This window comes from Leucopleurus acutus (genome assembly GCF_964270905.1).
Source record: "Leucopleurus acutus genome assembly, chromosome: 9".
NCBI lineage: Eukaryota > Metazoa > Chordata > Mammalia > Artiodactyla > Delphinidae > Leucopleurus > Leucopleurus acutus.
In genome coordinates, this window is record NC_139144.1 from 96,966,749 (window position 1) to 96,986,575 (window position 19,827).

General features: G+C 53.0%; 1 gene segment (V, D, J or C); it reads left to right on the plus strand.

Annotated features, from left to right (window-relative positions):
* Positions 1–1,539: 1,539 nt before the first annotated feature.
* LOC309966655 (T cell receptor beta constant 1-like) lies at positions 1,540–16,525 on the plus strand. The segment is given in 8 exons: positions 1,540–1,576; positions 10,708–10,812; positions 10,900–10,953; positions 11,130–11,174; positions 14,661–15,047; positions 15,750–15,767; positions 15,939–16,045; positions 16,365–16,525.
* The last annotated feature ends 3,302 nt before the right edge of the window (positions 16,526–19,827 follow it).

Sequence of the window (19,827 nt, forward strand, 5' to 3'; positions counted from 1 at the left end):
ATTCTTTTTTTTTAAACCCCACATGTGTTTATTTATTTACTTTTTTGGCTGTGTTAGGTCTTCGTTTCTGTGCGAGGGCTTTCTCTAGTTGTGGCAAGCGGGGGCCACTCTTCATCGCGGTGCGCGGGACTCTCACTGTCGCGGCCTCAACCGTTGCGGAGCACAGGCTCCGGACGCGCAGGCTCAGTACTTGTGGCTCACGGGCCCAGTCACTCCGCGGCATGTGGGATCTTCCCAGACCAGGGCTCGAACCCGTGTCCCCTGCATTAGCAGGCAGATTCTCAACCACTGCACTACCAGGGAAGCCCAGATCTGGAGTTTTGAGTCCCTATTTGCCTGGTCCCAAAGCCCAGCCCCTGCTTCCCCTACCCCATCTCATGGACTCTCCAGCTGCAACTATGGTCCATCAGCTCTGCTGTTCACCGTCTCTCCAGCTCATCCCCTGCCTCACAGCACTTCCTGAGGGATGCTGGTCTCCTGCCCGCCTTCTAACCCTGTGCTTAGAGAGGTCCGGCCCGTTATCTGATTCCTGGTTAATACCTTTCCTGATCTCTCACATTTTCAAAGTAGAAGGCAAGTTCCTCATCGTGGAGATGTAGGGTTCTTCCTGCTCTGCCCCTGCCTATGTTTCCAGCCTTGGTCTCCTCACCCCTCCCCTCCCCTGCTGTGCTCCAATGCTCAGAAGTCCTGGGGGTTTCCTCCAACAAGCATGGACCTCTGACCTCTAGCTCTAGACACTACTGGTCCATCTGGTTTGATGCCCTTCCCACCCACCCCCTCACCCTCTTCAGAAAAGTCTTTGACCCTCTGTGGACCCTCTGGTCTGAGTAAAGATTTTTCCTTCTCTTCCATGCTTTCTTCTATCACAGTTCTTCTCATGCTGCTGAACGTATATGGATATATCTACCTTGGCCTTCAACCATGAGCTTCTTCCGGAAGAAATCTCGCCTTACTCGTCCTGGGAATCCTACTGATTAAACAACAGCTGGACTAAGGTAGGCACCCCACGATCGGATGAATGAATGAACGATGAGCTAGGAGTGGAGGCAAATGTACTGAAGAAAGGAAGAGCCTTCCAGAAGACTGGTTCTCAGAGTGTGCTCCCTCGACCAGCAGCACCAGAATCGCGTGGGCATTTAGGAGAAATGCACATTGTTAGGCCCGACCCCTGACCTACTGAGTCAGAAATTCTAAGATGGAGCCCAGCAGCTTGCTTTTAACAAGACTTCCAAGTCATCCTGAGGGATGCCAGAGCTTGGGAACCAGTATGGTAGAGAGACCCCTAGACCAGTACTCTCTGTGAAAACACCAGTCATGGACGTCTCCACTAACTATAGGCAGGCATCGTGATAAAACTTTACGTGTATTATTTATGTCTCACAAGAGCTCCATAAGGGAGATGTTATTTTATTTATCATCATCATCATTCCCACTTTACAGATAAGGAGACTGGAGTTTAAAAAGCTTCAGTAACTTGCCCAAGGTCCACAGATGTAAGGAGAGGGTGTGGGTGGGAGCCCCGCAGTCTGGCTACAGGAGATGAGCTTGCCGGAGGAGCGGGGCCTCAGCGGCTCAGGTACAGTGCCCAGCGGAGCCCCCGGAACTTAAGTGAGGCAGCCTGGGTGCTGGTCCCAGCCCTGTCTCCTCACATCCCGCACCCTTTAGCCTCTTCAGATTTCAGTTTCATCTGGGGAAATTAGGAGACAAAGTTTGGGTTCAAATGGGTCAATTAACGTACTTGAAAGTTTTCAAAAATTACACATAGGTGTTCTTTGCGTATCTCCTCCCTACATCCCAACACACAGCTTGAGAAAGGCACACAGGTAACTAACCAGCTTCCCCTCGGATCCCCTGATCACTACCCACATTCTTCTCGCCCCCTCAGGTGGCCACGCTGACAGTGCAGCCGCTTGAGTCTAACAAAAAATAAGGAAAGACTTCCCCCTGCTGCCCGAGATGATGAATGACCTCACTTGGCACCTGCCTGACCGGTCTAAACTCCTTTCACCCCACCCCACCCCCCAAATAAAAGCTTCGCGGGCACTTGGGCTACTAACAGTGTGTGACACAGTGGCAAAGATCTGGGACAAACCCCATCAGGATAAAAAGTAGTTGTGAAACCAAGACAGGGTGGTATTCTCTGTAAGTCCAAGTCGGGTTGAGAGTCCCCAGCTAGATGGTCAAAAGGAAACTCTTACTTAGGGGGTAAATTAGTGACAGGCAAAAAGGGTTAATAAGGAAACTACTATATGGAACTAGATCAAAGTAAATCAGTACATTGATGAAAGTTCCTCCATGTGGAAAGGGAACAAGGAAGAGGCCTTGCCACCTTCCGACTGATAAAAGCAATTGATGACCTTGTATTGGGCTACTGTGAGACCTGTCACTATTCCTGAGTTAAATAAACAGGCTGTCTCCCCTTTTTCCCTAAATTCTAAGAGCCCTGCCAGTTGCGGCCAGCTCTCGCACCACCAGACAGCGCTCTGCTGTGCTTCCAGCTGACAGCTGCCCTTCTCAAGGACCAGCAGTGGATCCCAGGACTGGTGCAGAAGTGGAAACACCCAGGGTCATTTTGCGCTTAATTGTTTATTTAAATGCAAATTAATAAACCTAGAGATTTTGAGCTCAGAGTATCCTGGGGACTACTCAGAAATATGTATTTTTCACGAGCCCCCTCGGTGATTGGAGACTCACTGAGCAAATTGAAGACAGTACAACAGCTTCTTGTATAAACTGGTCTTCTTTGGAAGAAACGAGTTTGTAAATAAAACAAGTAGCTTTTTTCTCTAGTGGCAGATTTTAAAATATCGCTTAAAGCAGTATTTTGCTGTTGTTTTTCTTTTTAAATTTTATTAAGTTTTACTTTAAAAGAAAATAGATAATAGCTATGTTATCTATTTAAAATAAAATAGCTATGTATGGCTCAACACAAAGGTGACACTGAGAAATGTTAATTTTCCTTATACTCTGTGTCCTCCACTCATTCTTTTTTTTTTGTCTTAACGTCTTCATTGGAGTATAATTGCTTTACAATGGTGTGTTAGTTTCTGCTTTATAACAAAGTGAATCAGCGATCCACTCATTCTTAACAGGTAATCATTTTATCCATCGCTTTTGTATCCTTCCATTGTTTCTTCACGCAGCATCAAACAAACAGAAGTATAATTCGTATTTTAATAATAAGTATTATTCTTTGTTAGACAAAGGTAGCATACAGGAGCCTTATTCTACAGCTTGTTTTTATCCAGTTAACATTATATCTTAGAACGCTTTCCACGGCAGTATGAAACATTTTCATTCTTTTTTAGCATTGAATAATATTCTGTGTGAATGTTTCACAGTTTATTTACCCAATCCCTTACTAATGGGCACTTGAATTTTTTCCCAGTCTCTTTGCTATTCCAAATAATGCAAATACTTTACACACTTTTTTTTATTTGTATGCAAGAGTAATTACAGGATAAACTGTCAACGGTGGGATTTCTAGGTGAAAAGGTAAGCACATTTGTAATTTTTATAGATATTTCCAAATTGCTCCCATGAAGAGTTGTATTATTTCGCACCCACCGGCAATCAATGTGTAAAAGTGTATATTTCACCAGAAACTAGCCAATAGAATGGTCTTCCATAATTCAACTTGTCAATCATTGGTGAAAAGTGACATTTCAATGCAGTTTTACTTTGTATTTATCATTGCAAGTTTTCTTTTTCCTATGGTTAAGCACCATTTGGATCTTTTTTTTCCGGAACCTCTGTTCTTTGCCATTTTTATTGGGCTCTGGGTTATTTTCTAATTGATTTCTAGGAGTTCATCGTCCTGGGGAGATCAGCCCTCATGACGAGAATCACTAATGCTTTCCCCATACTGTCATTTATCTTTTGATTCTGCGTCTGTTTCGCCCTGTAAGCGTGCTATCATTATGTGATCGAGTGTCCTTTTTTCTTCTAGATGTTGTCATAGTTAAAAAGGCAACGAAAGGAAGCACCATGTAGTGAGATGAGATGCAGACCACTCAGCTGGAGGTTCAATTTCAAGGTCATCTCGTGCAGGGAGAATAAAATATCTACCAAAAACTTAAAATGTTTCTGCCCTTCAGGGGAAAGAGGGAGAAGACCTTGACCGTGATCACTTGGCCGTGTGATTGTATTTGAACGTCCCTGAGGCTGTATTCATTCAGTTCTCCACACCTGGTTCCCCCAGTGCCCTCCACTGAACTCGAATGTCTAAAGTCCACAGTGAGAAGTGCAGCAGCTGATGACACACGTGGTCCCCCCTCACCTCACACTGGTTAGAAATACAGCTCTCAGCTATCACTTTATCTACCCCTGGGAAAGCCCTACCTCTATGTAGCTTGTGGCCAATTCTCCTTCAGACCACCCTGGAGGTTCAGAATTGGGCCAACGGGGCAGAGTCTGGGTACTGAGTGCTGAAAGGTGTGGCCTCCGGTGTGGCCAGCATCGGAGCAGTCCCGAGATAGAAAGGGGCTGCTACTATGACGCCAGCTTGCAGAGGGGCAGATACCAGGGAAAGCAGCCCCTGATGCAAAGACACACGGCTCTGAGGGGCTAAGAAGGTCCTGAAGAAAGGGCATGAGCACAAGGAGGGAGCCCCCTGGCCTGGTCCGTCCTCCCCACCACTTGCACCTGGGGCGGTGATGTCACCGCCTCGCCCTCCAGTGCCCTCACAGGGGCAGCTGCTCTGGTGGTTTCTCCCAGACTCCGACTTGGAGGGGCAGACGCATGGGAGGAGCCGTTTTTGTATAAAGCTGTAACGTTGTGAGGACAGGGGGGCCACAGTGATTCAACTCTACGGGAATCCTTTACAAAAACCTTTCTGCCTGTCCCAATTCCCACCGTCCTTCCATTCTTCTCCCGGGTCACAGGCCCAAGGGTGGTTTGGGTCAGAATGTCTCCACCTTCCTCCCGTCCACCTGTCAAGCCCAGGCCATGGAGAAGCACAGGCCTGGATCAGAGCTGAAGCTTGCAGGCAGAAAGGCCAGACATAAGAAGATGCCTCTGTGGCCTCATGGGTGAAGGCCTCAGAGAGACCCCTTTATCCCACCCTCCTCCTCCCCCCACCCAAGGACAAGGTCAATGGGAAGGTACATGGGAGGTGACCGTTCTATGAAGGAAGAAGCCAGCACTACCCAGCCCTCCGGGGACAGTCACGGGTCTCTGGGACCCTGCCCTCCTCGCCAGGCCCACATCCTTCTGATGGACCCTCAGGAAGAATCAAAAACCAGGGCACAGGGCTCTCTGGATGGACTCTGCCCATGCTCCGTGGCCCCAAGAGTCAAAAGTCGAAAACATTCTTCTGTACGATATCTGTAGAGCACAGGAGGGGATTCCTAGTCCCAGAGTCCACCAGGCACCGACCAAAATCCCCTCCTCTCTGCACTCCTCGCGTTTGTTTTCCTCCTTACTCCGCGTCACTGTGCAAACACTGAAGTCTTCTTCGGAGAAGGCACCAGGCTCACGGTCGTAGGTAAGACATAATCCAGGCCTTTCCTGGCCCCTTGTAGGGGAAGGCGGGTCCTAAGTGTGCATTGTAAGGCGGCTGTATTCTGATGTGCTATGACTATACCTTCGGCCCAGGGACCAAGCTGACTGTTGTAGGTAAGGCCAGGGTGTCCAGGTGGGTACCACGAGGGAGCACTCTCTCGGGGAATGTGGGAAGGAAGGGATGACCCAGCTCCTGGGTCTTGGGGCCCTGGAAAGTTCTGGAATGGTATACAGAGTGTTTGAAGGGGGCTGGTGGCTCTGGGAGGGAAGGGAGCCATGAACACCCTAACCTCTCCCAGAATCCCAGCAGACAAGGAGAGGTTTTGAAGTGAATCTGGGAGGCTGTGCTTTGCAGACACCTACTATTTTGGGGAAGGAAGCCGGCTCACTGTCATAGGTAAGCTAGTCAGGGCTGGAGGGCTGGGAACCTACAGGGAGGGGCAGGGTCCAGGTGGAGCCTCCGATAGGGGTGCCTAGGTTAAAGCGTGTTTTTATCAGAAAAATCTGAATTCTCGTCTTGATGAATTCTTATCTTGATGAGATGGACAGCCTCCATCTCCAATAGTTTCATAGGCTCGCTGTGCCAAGCCTGGGTCTCCCTACCGAGAGGCAAGGAGTCTCAGCTGGAAAGGGGTCTCCGTGTCCATCTTCCGTCTCCTTGGAGGGTGCCCATCATGGCCACGGTAGATGGGAGGGCGTCTGGCCTTGGATCCGTCAGTCCTGCCGTTTCTCTCCCTCGCGTAGAAAGGAGACGGACACAGGAGAGGGGGGTGAGAAGTCTCACAGGGGGCCAAACTGGTCCTCTGACCGCAGCTTTTCGGGTTGTACAGTTGTCACCAGTTCCACCTCCGGGGGTTAAAATTCCGCCAAGGAAGGGGACAGGAGAGCTGCAGGTGGACCGGCAGAGGAGTGGGGAAAGAGTGGGAGGCGCAGGCACCGTTTCCCTACCGGGCTTTCGTGTTCTGTGACTAATGAAAGCCTGTATTTCGGCAGCGGAACGAAGCTTTCTGGGCTGGGTAGGTAAAGGTCTTCCCTGGGAATGATGTATTGTAAGGCTGGAGTTCTAGAAGTTCCCTTTAGAGAAGGCAGGGACTGAGAACACAGCAGAGAAAAGGCGGAGAGTGTGGGTGAGTGGAGAAGGTGCTAGGACCCCCAGAAGTTCTGGGGAGAAGCTCGTTTCTGGAAAGAAGGGCCCCATACCGGCCGCTCTGGGGTTTGCCACGCCCGTGTTATACTGTGGAGCAACCGGGGGCAGCACTTTGGAGGTGGGACTCGACTCCCTGTCCTGGGTAAGACATAAGAGCTGGGAGACGGGGGCCGCTGTCCCTTGGACCCGGGGTGTCTACCTCTCCGTCCAGCCCCGGTGGGACAGGGTTGAGTAAACCCTGGTCCCTGTGGGGCTTCCGGGGAGCTGGGTCTGCCATCGCTTTAGATGACGCTTGGTCGATTCCTGTTTGTCCTCTAAGTCTTCGGCCCATAAACTGCTTCCTTACTCTTCTGTCGGTGGTCCATTCCTCCTTCTTCTGTGCGTGGATCGGCCCCTCCTAAGTCTCTTCCTCTTTCCCCTCTTTCCCCTCTTTCCCCAGAGTGTGCTTAGGCCTTTCTCCTAGTGGCATCCCTTTGGTCCTGAGCCGTGAATCCAGGCAGGGAAAGGTGGCCATCTCTGCCCTCAAGGAGCTAAGACTAGCGCTCTGGCTGGAGACCTCTGGGGGGTTTCCCTACAGCCTCCTGCAGCTGTGTTCCTATAATTCGCCCCTCCACTTTGGGACCGGCACCAGGCTCACCGTGACAGGTATCAGACAGGGAGGGAGGTGGAAGGCGGGGGCCAGAGCTGCCCTTTCCTTCCGGAGCACCTCCAGCTCGCTCCGCCGTGTCGGCCGAGGGCTCAGAGGAGCCGTGCTTCTGTGCTTCGCCTCCTGGCTTTGTGTTTTCTCGTTCTCCTTCTCGTCGTTCTCCAAGACTCCCCTCCTCTCTCCCGATTGAGCGGGCGTGCTGCTTTACCTTCCCCTTCTCATCTGGTCTTCTCCGTTTCCCCCCCTCCTTCTAACTCTCATCCTGCACTGGTGACCCCGTTTTGGGGAACAGCTCCGTCTTCTATGTTAAAATCCACCCCCAACACCTCCCTCCAGCTCAGAGCGCTGTCCCCGCCTTCCTTGAGTCCTTCTCTGTCTCCAAGATCCATGTGTGTCTTCCTGAGGTGGTTTGAGGACTCAGGAGGCCATAGGGGAGCAGCTTGGTGAGACTGAGAGGGCTTGAGGGGGACTCCTGAGCCCTGAAGGCTGAGGTCCGTGTCACGGCATCATGTGAGCTTGCAGGGGTGGCCCTGGGGAACATTGTGCTTGCTGGGGGTCAGAGGAGGTAGGTCAGAATAAGCTGTTACAACTGGAAACTTACACCATCTTAGCAACAGCCAAGGCAGAGAGAAGAGAAGCAGGTTGAGGCCCCGTGCTCTCAAACCTCAGGATCTGTGCTGAGCTCAGCGAGTCAGAGGCCCATCGTGAAACGCTAACACACCATCACCACCCTCTGGAGGAAGCAGGCAGGTGGGAGAAGCAGGGCGAGGGTGAGATGGGCCTGGGCTGGAGTTAGAGACACGGCCAGAGCAGCGGGCCACAGAGGTTCTACCAGACTGGTTGGCTGCGGCAGGCTTTGTCCTGCAGAGGGAAGCACGTGCCAGGGAGTGGCATGGAAATTGGAAAGTACAAATCACGGGGATTCAAAATGCCTGGGTTCTGGGGAAGGAGGGGCTCACGCAATTTGCAAAGTGACCTAAACTGTCTCAGGCCCTCTGAGATGTATAAAACAGAGATGACAATGGTAGTCTCTTGGGGTCCTGAAACTGTAAGGGACTAAATCACGTGGAAATCCTTTGTAAAGGGTTTACCCTCTTGTAGCCATCCTTTTCATTCTTGTTGTTTATCCTCACTGTGTCACAGGGTATGCCTTTTTCCAAACCCGTGTCTCAATTTTGCCATTAGAAACATTTCCCAAACTTGGATAAAGTGGAGACATCTGGGTTTGCCATACTTCTGCTCATTCCTAGAACAGAGCCAAACAGAGGGCACAGTACCTTCTGGCAACAAGGAGGGTGCTTGAAAGGTAGACGTGTTTTTTTCCCATTCCTCCATGTCTTCACGTGAGGGCCTGCCTTCCGACAATTCCAGAGATTCTCTCTCTTCTGTCAGGCATGTCAAAGGGCCTGGGACTTTATCATATGACCCCTCTGACGAACTGGCCCTCGGACTTTGGGATTTGTTCGTTTCCAAGCTTTTGCTGCCTTTATGAATATAAAACGTGGCTGGAGCTAGGATTCAAAAGCGGGGAGAGAGGTTTGCTCGGCACTGGAAATAAGAAAGGGTTCAACCCATGAACATTTCCTTTCATGGGATTCCAGCCATCCTCGACACCCGGAGCGCCCTGGTGTAGCAGTCAGTGTGGAACATCAGATAGGACAATAGCCAGAGGCACGGGGGCTCCACAAAGCAGGTTACATGAAAATCAAAACAAAAGGTGAGTTGGGTAGAGTATAGAGAAAAGAATATGTCAGATGCAATGGGAAAAGTATCTCTTCTGGGGAAGAATGTCTCATTCTAATTAATAGGTGCTGTCACTCAAACAGATAAGCACGTACACCCTGCAAAACACAGGAAAATGATCATTGGAAAAAGTCAGTTTAGTTCTCAGGATCATGCTGTTAGTAGGAATCCTCTGCCTCAAAATCCAGGCTTGGGGCTTCCCTGGTGGCGCAGTGGTTGGGAGTCCGCCAGCCGATGCAGGGGACACGGGTTCGCGCCCCGGTCCGGGAAGATCCCACATGCCGTGGAGCGGCTGGACCCGTGAGCCATGGCCGCTGAGCCTGTGCGTCCGGAGGCTGTGCTCCGCAACGGGAGAGGCCCGCGTACCGCAAAAAAAAAAAAAAAAAAAAAAAAAAAAAAAATCCAGGCTTATTTCAACTCTACTGTAATTGCTTCTAGGTCTGAAAAGTTATTCATGCACCAAAGAGGGATTTAAACTAGGAAGAAAATAGATATACTCATTCGATGGCTAATCCTACAGGGCCCCAAGTACAGGGCTTTTCAAACACGGCCAAGAAAATCAGGGTATAATGCCACCTTAGGGACTCGTGGGAGGCAGTCAGTAGCGAGTGCCCGTTGAGGGGAGAGAGAAGGGGCAAGGATGAGGGAGACTAACAGCAGGGAATGCAGATGGGGACGCCCAAACGAATCACCCCTGCCTCTCCCTGCTCCGCACTAAGCTTCCCAGGAACGTGGAGCATCAAAACGTTAAAGAGGGATAATCATAAAACTTCTCACAAAACTTGCCCTTTGACAAAGCACTTGCAGGTGTGTAATTTGTTAAGCACTCACAACAGCGCTGTGGGGAAGATATTACCCCATTTTTCGGTTGCAGAAACGAAGGCCAGGGAGGTTGCAGGTCACGGAAGTAGTAAGAGGCGGGGTCTAGCCTGGAACACTTCCCCATCCAGCAAAATCTCCATCACAAATACCCCTTCCAATTTCACAACCACTGTAAATCCCCAAGCCAAGCTCATTGTCTGCAAATGGGGGATGACCTCAGGCAGGGCCCAGATTTCTGTGTCCAGCTAGTTCTGAAGAGAGGTGGGAAGAGAGAAGCCAGGGAGAAGGAGGGTGGCCCCAGTCTGTGCCAGGGGAGGAGGGGAAGAGGGAGGAATTCTTGGTAGCCCCTTCCCACTGTGCTCCTACAGTGAGCAGTACTTCGGGCCAGGGACCAGGCTCACGGTGCTAAGTAAGGAGGTTGCTCCAGGGGGGAGGGAGGATGGGCTGCCCAGCCTGGATGACCTCCTGAATCCTGGCTTTTGGGGAGTGGACGCTGGACCCTCCTGGGCTGCTCTCAGGGAAGGCTAAGTTTGTGCCTGAGTTCCCAGGGCTGTGTGCACACCGAGCTGTATTCTGGGGATGGTTCCAAGCTGACTGTGCTGGGTCAGGAGGGCAGCTGGGGTCCCTGAGCGCTCGCTCGGGCGGGCTGGAGAGAGGTGGGCTGCTGCCCATCTCCATTTGGGGCTGTGCTCGGGGTCGGTGGGGACCTGGGCTGAGTCTGGGACATCAGGAGAGCGCAGCGGCGGTTTTTGTCCTGGGCCTCAGGGCTGTGAGCAACGACCCTCTGTTCTTCGGCGGGGGCACCCGGCTGACTGTGCTAGGTGAGCGGGGTGCCCTGGGGCGTTAGGAGCGGGGCGTTCAGGACGCCAGCAGGGCCGCGGGACCCTGAGCCCTGAAGCTGTGAGCACTGACACTCAGTACTTCGGGCCGGGCACCCGGCCGACTGTGCTAGGTGAGCGGGGTGCCCTGGGGCGTTAGGAGCGGGGCGTTCAGGACGCCAGCAGGGCCGCGGGACCCCTTTTTGTGCTGAGCTCTGAAGCTGTGAGCACTGACACTCAGTACTTCGGGCCGGGCACGCGGCTCCTGGTGCTAGGTGAGCGGGGACGCTGCCGCCGGGGACGCGGCGGGACGCGCGGCGGGTTTTTGCGCGGCGCTGGGGGGCCGTGACTCTCCCCCGGTTTTCGGGCCGGGCACGCGGCTCCTGGTGCTAGGTGAGCGCGGGCGGCGCGCCTCGGTTTCGGTGGGGAGCCCCGGGGCTGTGCTTTACAGGCGCCGCCCTGCCCTTCGGGGCCGGCAGCCGGCTGACCGTGGTGGGTGAGTGTCCGCGGGCCCGGCAGCGGCGGCGGGGCGGATTGGAAGGTCGGACCCGGGCACCTGGTCCCCTCCCTGCGCTGGAGCCGGGCGCTGGGACCCGGAGGGCGAGTGGCTGGGCGCTGAGGGGTTTGCGTGCTGGACTGGGACTCTGTGCTCCAATGAGCGGTATTTCGGCCCAGGCACCAGGCTCACGGTCACAGGTGAGATTTGGCTGTCTGCCTGCCTTCCATTCGCAGCCCACCGTGTCCCCGGGGATGGGTGGGGAGGGCTGCAGCTGGGCTGTGTTGCCAGTTGTCCGTCTGTGGGGTCAGTTCTGCAAGGGATGAGGGGCCTGGGATGGGGTACTCCTGGTTCTGGAACAGAAACAGAGGGCAAGGGTTGGGTGGGGGGGGTGCTTTGGTCTCTGTTTCTGAGATATTTAGGGACAGGGTGAGCATTGGAGAAAGAGAAGATTTATTGGGACTCTGAGAGCTGCTTGATTGGAGAAAAAGACCGAGGAGGGCAGTCTGGGCTGGGGGAAGGGCAGGAGGGGGTGTAGCTGATGCAAAGGGGAGAATGAGCCCGAGGGGCAGAAACAAACAGGGATGAGCGCAGGATGCGGCCCCCTGCACAGCCGGCTCCTGGGAGGTGCAGGTGGAGGCTTCCACTGAACACAGGAGAAAAAGGATGACAAACAAGAGTGTGGAACAGAGAGGTGAGAGAGAGAAACACGAGGCATGAGGGAGAGAATCAAAGTCAGCGGGGTTTGTTGATTTACTGTTTAGAAGTTTAGATTTGAAATTAGCTTTAAAACCTTTTCCTCTCTTCCTAAGCCCCAGACCCCTGAGGGCCAGGCTGTGTGTACAGCACACGGGGGCTAGATGGGAACCTGGGCCACTGGGTGGATTTACTCACCAAACGTACCCCCCTCATCCCCTAGCTGGAAATCTCCCTCCTCACACCATGTCTTCTAGGTTAAAAGCCAGGTGGGGCAGGACATACATTAAAATGCAGATACTTTGCTTGTGAGCTGAGGAACATTCCCTGGAGGATCTTAGGCTCTTTGTGCTGGAAAAGGACCTTAAAGGTCACCTGGTGATGGGAGCACTGAGGCTTCAGGGGGAAGAACCCTCAAAACTGGTATATTTACCGGCTTATTTGACAACAGCAAACGTGTTTGTAGTTAGGTTCATTAAGATGGAGCCAATGAGGCTCAGCTGAAGTCTTTGTTCCCGGAGGGGAAGCTGGGTTCCTGTGATCAGCCAGGGTGGAGAAAAGCAGGAGACCTTACAACCAGGTAAATCTAGGTCCCAAGCCCTGGCCCTTTAATGATCTGGTGACCTTGGTCAAGTGAATCTGTGGGAACATCCTCTCTTCTATACAAGGTCATCAACAATACCTACTGCTAAATCTGATGTGAGACTTACAGGAGTAGCTACATGGAGAGTATCCAGGAAACCTCTTGTAATCCAGTGGTCCCCTCCCTACCCTTCCGCTAGGTGGCCACTGGCAAGGGAGGGGAGCCCAGTGCCAAGGGAGGGGCAGGTTCGGCATGTGGCTAATGGGCAGGAAGGCTGGGAACAGGACCCATAAACTTCAGAATTCTGCCTGAGGCTAGTTCAGCCCACCTCCAAGCACACACAACAGAAGCTCACCAGGACACACACATGCACCTACGTGGGCAAGCCGACCCGCACCCCACAGGGACTCGCAAACACGGAGGGAGAACTGGCTTTGCCCTCATCATGGAGGAGGCATGTAGTCAGCGCTTCAGGGTGTAAGGACGGTCTGGCTTCCGATCGTTCTGTCCATCACGTCACCATCATGGGGACCATCGCATGTGGCTCAGAAGGCATCTTTACTTTTTCCAATAGGGGCTGAGAGTTTGCTGGGTGAGGAGATCAGAGGAGTAGATTCCATAGTGCCCTTGGAGGGCTGGTTGAACCCCAGGGTCAGGGGCTTTGAGGCGAGAGTGAATAACCAGGCTGGGGGCAGAAAGCCTGATAGAGCTGCACAGCAGAGAGAAGTTAGGAGATTACCTGGGCGGCCAGTAAAGACCTAGGGACAGAGGAGTGAATAATCAGCAAGGTGGGAAATGCAGGGCGGGGCAGCAGACCTCTTGGGCAGCAGAACCACTGCAAAGGAAACACCCAGGGCTTTTGCTAAAAATTACTTAGAATTTCAAAATGGTGACAGCAGCACATTAAGTCAACAAGGGGCCCTTCTAAGTGTGGGGTCCTCTGTGACTGCACAGGTCATACACCCAGGAAGCCAGCCCGCTAGTCAGGTCACATCCAGGGAAATGTGAAGAGTTGGTTAGAAGAACATTTTCTCCATCTTCCAGCCTAAACTAGATCTCTTTTAGAGTGAGATGTCTTCCTTTTAACAGAATTGCTCAGAAACAAACAAAACAATCGATAAAGAGCAGAATAACAGAGATGTAGGAGGGCCGAGAAGCAGTGAGCCAGCCAAGTGGAAAGGCCGCAGGGGCATTAACTGGACCGCCTTCACCTGGAGACCTCGAGGACGCCACGCACCAGGGGCTTAGTTGCAGCAAGACAGCTGAGAGCAGAAGTTGCTCTGATGATCTCATGCCTATTGAGGAAGCTTGCTGGTAGGGTGAAGTAGAACACGTGGAATCAAAGGGACAAAGAAGGTTGAAGATGCCTGCATTTGAAACACAGGGGGATGGCTATCTGCCTGAGCTGAGGAAACTCGGGGGTACCTGGAGGCAGAGGAATGGCTAGGATGACCTGCTGAAGCAGCAGAAAGAAAGAAAACCTCCCATTCTCATGAGCGCACCCTAATACAAAAGGCTGTCCTCACGTGGTGCCCCCCAATATGCCATCTGTATCCTGTCATCTGAAGAAAACCCCCACCCCCAAATGACCCCCTTAGCCCCAAATCCCCTTTACTCCTCGACCCCTGAGACTCACATACAAGTAACGCAGCTGAGGGCAGGGGCTTTCTGAACCCTTATATCATTTCATCTCCACCCCGGCGCTGCACAGTCGGTGTTGGGATTCTCCCTTCACAGGCAGGAAAAATGATGCAGAGACAATGAGAGACTGTCTAAAGTCATGTTGGTGGGCAGAGTCAGTTCCAAGCTTTGGATTCCGTTCTTCTGCCTCCAATCCACTGCTCTATTTAAATAACTACTACATATTATGGGGAGAAAAAGACAGGTAAGCTTTTCTTGATGGATAAGAAATCAAATAAGGGGAAAGAAGAGACATTACGCAGAATGTTGGGCAGTGCCATTTGTAAGGCCACCTTAGGGGCTGGGGACACAGGAGACAGGGCTGTCGTAGGGTCAATACAAAGGCCAGGCAGGCCGAGGGAGCACAGTCACAGAGGAGCGGGCGGTGACCCCCAAACAAACAACCAGGACCTACTACCACGTGATTTCCTTTTACGATGACCCCGTGGCCCCCTTCCCTGTGCCCCCAACTCACACGCACAGGCGGCCCTCCAGGCACCCGTACTCCCAACCCCTCTCCCTTCCAGACGACCTGAGCAAGGTGACCCCACCCAAGGTGGCTGTGTTCGAGCCGTCAGCAGCAGAGATCTCCCGGACCCAGAAGGCCACGCTCGTGTGCCTGGCCACGGGCTTCTACCCCGACCACGTGGAGCTGAGCTGGTGGGTGAACGGGAAGCAGGTCGAGACAGGGGTCAGCACGGACCCTCAGCCACACAAGGAGGACCCCAGCCGCAACGACTCCAGCTACTGTCTGAGCAGCCGGCTGAGGGTCTCCGCCAGCTTCTGGTACAACCCTCGCAACCTCTTCCGCTGCCAAGCCTGGTTCCACGGGGTCTCGGACGAGGACGAGTGGAAGCAGGACAGGCCCAAACCCGTCACCCAGAACATCAGTGCCGAGGTCCGGGGCCGAGCAGGTGAGCCGCTCTGGGAGGGTTCGGCAGGGAGGGAGGCAGAGCAGACAGAGGGGGAGGTCCAGGGAGGAGAGCAGAGAGACTAGATGCAGAATGAAGGGGAGGGTGTGGGAAGCCCCCCGTGAGGGAGGACAGGGCACCTCGGGCTACTTCCTCCCCCACATCCCAGATGGTCAGCCCAACTCAGCTGTGCTGAAAGGTCCCCCTCCCTACGCGCCTGCACAGCTCAGGGTCTGAGCAGTGGGTCCTCATCCCCTTCAGTGCTGCCATGTTCCATGACCTTCGAGGATGCTGTGGCCACATCGCCAAAACAGAAGGAAGGCGCTGCTGGGACTCTGACCAGAGGCTGCCCTGAGCCTGGGAGTCCGTGCTGACTACAAGTCTGGCTTAGTTTTTTGTTTTTCTTGGTTCTTTTGGAAGCAGCTCAAAATCCCACACATTTGTTATTGTAGAGTTTTGATGGGTCAGGAATGTGCGCATAACTGAGCTGGCTCGTCTTCCTCAGGAGGCTGCAATCGGGTGTCAGCCAAAGCTGGAGTCTTCTCTGAAGGCTCAACTGGGGAAGGCTCCACTTCCAAGCTCACGTGGTTGTTGGCAAGAGTTAGCACCTTGCCAGCTGTTGGGCTGAGGAACGCTGGCTTAGTTTTGAATCTGCTTTTGACGATGGACTCTCTCATCCATTTCCCTCCCCGTTTTTTCTTTCAGACTGTGGCCTCACCTCGGGTAAGTGGCCCCCTGCTCCTTTGTCTCCATCTCCCATGGTCTTTGCTCTGGAACCAGTGAATGCAAACCCCATGAACCCTGGTGGGGCATGGAAGGGTGGGTGGTGCGTGGGCAAGGAGACCAGAGATCCCTGCTCACAGGTAGCTACCTGCTCTCCCTTCCTGCCAACAGCGTCCTACCAGCAAGGGGTCCTGTCTGCCACCATCCTCTATGAGATCCTGCTGGGGAAGGCCACGCTCTATGCTGTGCTGGTCAGCGCCCTGGTGCTGATGGCCATGGTAAGGACGAGGGCAGGATGGGGCCGGCTGGTTGGAGGTGACACTTGAAACACAGTAACTGACACCCAAGAACACAGAGACCCTGCCGGGACCAGAATGGGCAGAGAGGAAAGGGGGGAGTCACCCACATGCCTCAGAAGACACTTATATCTGGGATCACAATGCAAGTACCATGCTGTGAAGGAGAAACTGGGGTCACCTGAAAACATGATGGATGTTAGGGGAACCCTGCTATTTGTCTTGTCAGTGGGAAACCCTACGTCCTCTCAGTCCCCAGCACTGCTGGCTCCTGGTAACCCCCAAACTTTCTCTTCTTCAGGTCAAGAGAAAGGATTGCTGAAGCCAGCTTAGAGGTGGAGCCAGGAGCTTCCAGCGTGTTATGGCCCTGATGTGAATTCTGCTTTTTCCATTCCTACCCAGTGCTTCAGAAGAGCTGCTCTCATCTCTCTACGCACCCCAGTATCTACCCCTGTGTGCATGCCCCCCAAACACTCATGACCAAAATCTCCCTAGCCCAAGGGGGACCCTGGCGGGCCTGAACGGATTCAACCAATAAAAATGGCCTGATCTGGCTTGAGTCTGCCTTGTGAGTGCCTAGATATCTCCTCCGTCCATCTCTGAAGTCCCATGTGACTCCAGCCAGGGTGGAAACAAGAGGCATTCAAGAAAGTGCAGGCCCCTCAGGTAGGAGGGTCAAGGGACCCAGCCTGTGGGTGGTACTACTCCACACTGCCGGCAAAAATCAAGTACACGTGAAAGGGTGTGATTGGTGAAGAGAGAGGCTTACTCTGGAACAACCTAGAAAAAGGTGTGATGCTGTCTATAGGAAATTTCTGTCCTACCTGGACAAAGGTGCTCTGAGGAAGAGCTGTGTCCACTTGCTGAGTGGTCATGTCCCCACGGCCACCAAAGCTGGGTGTCATGTGCGTCACCCACGCTCTCTCCACTGTCTCCCTGAGGGCGCTACTCAGCTTTCTCCATCACCAAGGAGTGATTCCAGGTGAGAAGAAGAGAAATTACTATCTATTCTCATTATCAGATGTACCTTCCAGTTTAAGTTACGAAGCTGGATATAAATTTCACTCTAGTGAATTAAATGTGTGTGAATATGGCCCTGATCAGTCCTGAGAGGATACAAAATCAGTTTCCCTAAAACCAAGGATCAGCCCTGTTGGTATTTCTAGAAATCCTTTCAAAGCTCTTTACTGTCTCATTGTCACCATGGTGATGTAACCCAAAGTCCGCAGGATGGCATAAAAGACCCACCTTTGTCCTCCACCACTTTATCCACACTCACCCTCACTCCCGTCACCCTGAACCCACGAGTCACTGGCGCTCAGGCCATCTTGCACTCCTCTACCTGGAATGACTCATGTGCGCTCCCACCCATCCTTGCGGATTCAACGGTGACGTCTTCCCCAGCAAGTAGCCGCCTCTGGAGGATCTTTGCCCCTTACTCCATGCAAATGGATGAAATTCTCCCTGCATTTTGCTATCACAGTACCCTGTGTGCATCTCCTTCCTGCCACTGACCACAGTTGATGGAAACTACCTCTTTCCTTGTCTGGCACCCCCACTAGAAGGTCAGCTCCTTGAGGACCAGGTTGTGTGGTATTACAGTATCCTTGCGATGTGGCACAGTACCTTGGTTCAGTGTACTAACCCAATAAATTCTCTTTAAAGAAATGAATGAATCAATGAGTTTGCCCAAAGTGACCCAATGCAGGAGCAGATACCACCCTAAGGGCTGCCTGGAACAGCCATCTGTACCCCCCACACAGGCCTGCAGCACACAGCCTCCTCCCACTACTGGAACTCTGCGTGCATTCTAACATGGGTGTCTGCACCTATACCAACACACATGCACAAACACATATGTCTACATGTATGCATGAGCAGAGGCACCTACTCGTTAAGCACATATCATTGCAACATTTGCTAGTAACCTTCAAGAAAACAAAGATATCCAGGTCACAGTCCCCAAGAAGCTTCCCTGCTCATAGGGGGATAATTCATGAATAGAAAGTTAACACACACGGTGATGCTTGCAATAGCAAGGTGATCTGTCTCCGACAATGCAGGCAGAGGCTAGCAAGAGGTTTCTGACGGGGACCATCAGGGGAGAGTCTGAGACGGTGGCAGTTCTTCAAAGGAAGAACCGGTCTCAGTTAGCCATGTGGGAGAGAGGTCATGATAGTCGGATGTATGAACAGGATATAAAACTACAGGGTCAGGTACTTCTGCTCAGCGGGTCTGCGAGGTCCAAGATGGAAGTCGTAAGGCTGAAAAGGCAGGTTGGGGCTTCCCGCTTTGAGAGTGGACTCTGTCCTTGCAACCAGCGTGAGGCCTGGCATATAGTAGATGTGCATTGCGTGTCTGTGGACTAATGAAGGGGAAGGAGCTCGGACCCTATTCAGGAAGCAATGAGGAATCGCAGAGCTTTCCAGGCTGTGTGTCCTCCTGCCCTGAGTTGCCATCCCCTGCTCTAGGGATGCTCCTCCCACGTGCCTCACTATAAATGCCAGTCTGTGCAGGTGGGCACAGTGAGTCCCAGAGGGGAGCCCTGATGACATAGGAGATCTCCTCAGGGTGGCGTAGGTTCCAGGAGGGGCCTCTCTGTCCCCTTCCCCCTCCACTAGCACCCTAACATTCCCCAAGCCCCTCCCCACCTTCGATTACTCTGAGGTTTTTTTCCCACCCCACTCAATCAGACCAAGCTCTGCCATCTGCACTTCCTGCCTCCACACAGTCGTTAGAGGAGGGGGACAATACGAGAGGACATTTTTGTATCACAGTGTAACATTGTGGGGACTGGGGGGGGGCACGATGATTCAGTTAGAGGAAGGGCTTTTACAAAAAGCCCAGCCTCAGAAAATAGCTCCACCTGCCCGGGTGGGGCTCCTGCATGGGGAGAGTAGCTGGGAGAGATCTCCTGAGCGGGTCCCTGATGTGATCTCGCAGGGATCCAGACTCCGTGATCACCTCTGCCCCTCCCTGCTCCACACTCAGCTTCCAGGAAAGTGAAAAATCAAGCCACAAAGTGGAGTCATGATTCTGTGCTTTTCACAAACCTTGTCTTTTGACAAAGTACTTGCAGGTGTGTAATTTGTTAAGCACTCGCAACAACGCTGTGGGGAAGATATGACCCCATTTTTCAGTTGCAGAAACGAAGGCCAGGGAGGTTGCAGGTCACGGAAGTAGTAAGAGGCGGGGTCTAGCCTGGAACACTTCCCAGTCCAGCAAAATCTCCATCACAAATACCCCTTCCAATTTCACAACCACTGTAAATCCCCAAGCCAAGCTCATTGTCTGCAAATGGGGGATGACCTCAGGCAGGGCCCAGATTTCTGTGTCCAGCTAGTTCTGAAGAGAGGTGGGAAGAGAGAAGCCAGGGAGAAGGAGGGTGGCCCCAGTCTGTGCCAGGGGAGGAGGGGAAGAGGGAGGAATTCTTGGTAGCCCCTTCCCACTGTGCTCCTACAGTGAGCAGTACTTCGGGCCAGGGACCAGGCTCACGGTGCTAAGTAAGGAGGTTGCTCCAGGGGGGAGGGAGGATGGGCTGCCCAGCCTGGATGACCTCCTGAATCCTGGCTTTTGGGGAGTGGACGCTGGACCCTCCTGGGCTGCTCTCAGGGAAGGCTAAGTTTGTGCCTGAGTTCCCAGGGCTGTGTGCACACCGAGCTGTATTCTGGGGATGGTTCCAAGCTGACTGTGCTGGGTCAGGAGGGCAGCTGGGGTCCCTGAGCGCTCGCTCGGGCGGGCTGGAGAGAGGTGGGCTGCTGCCC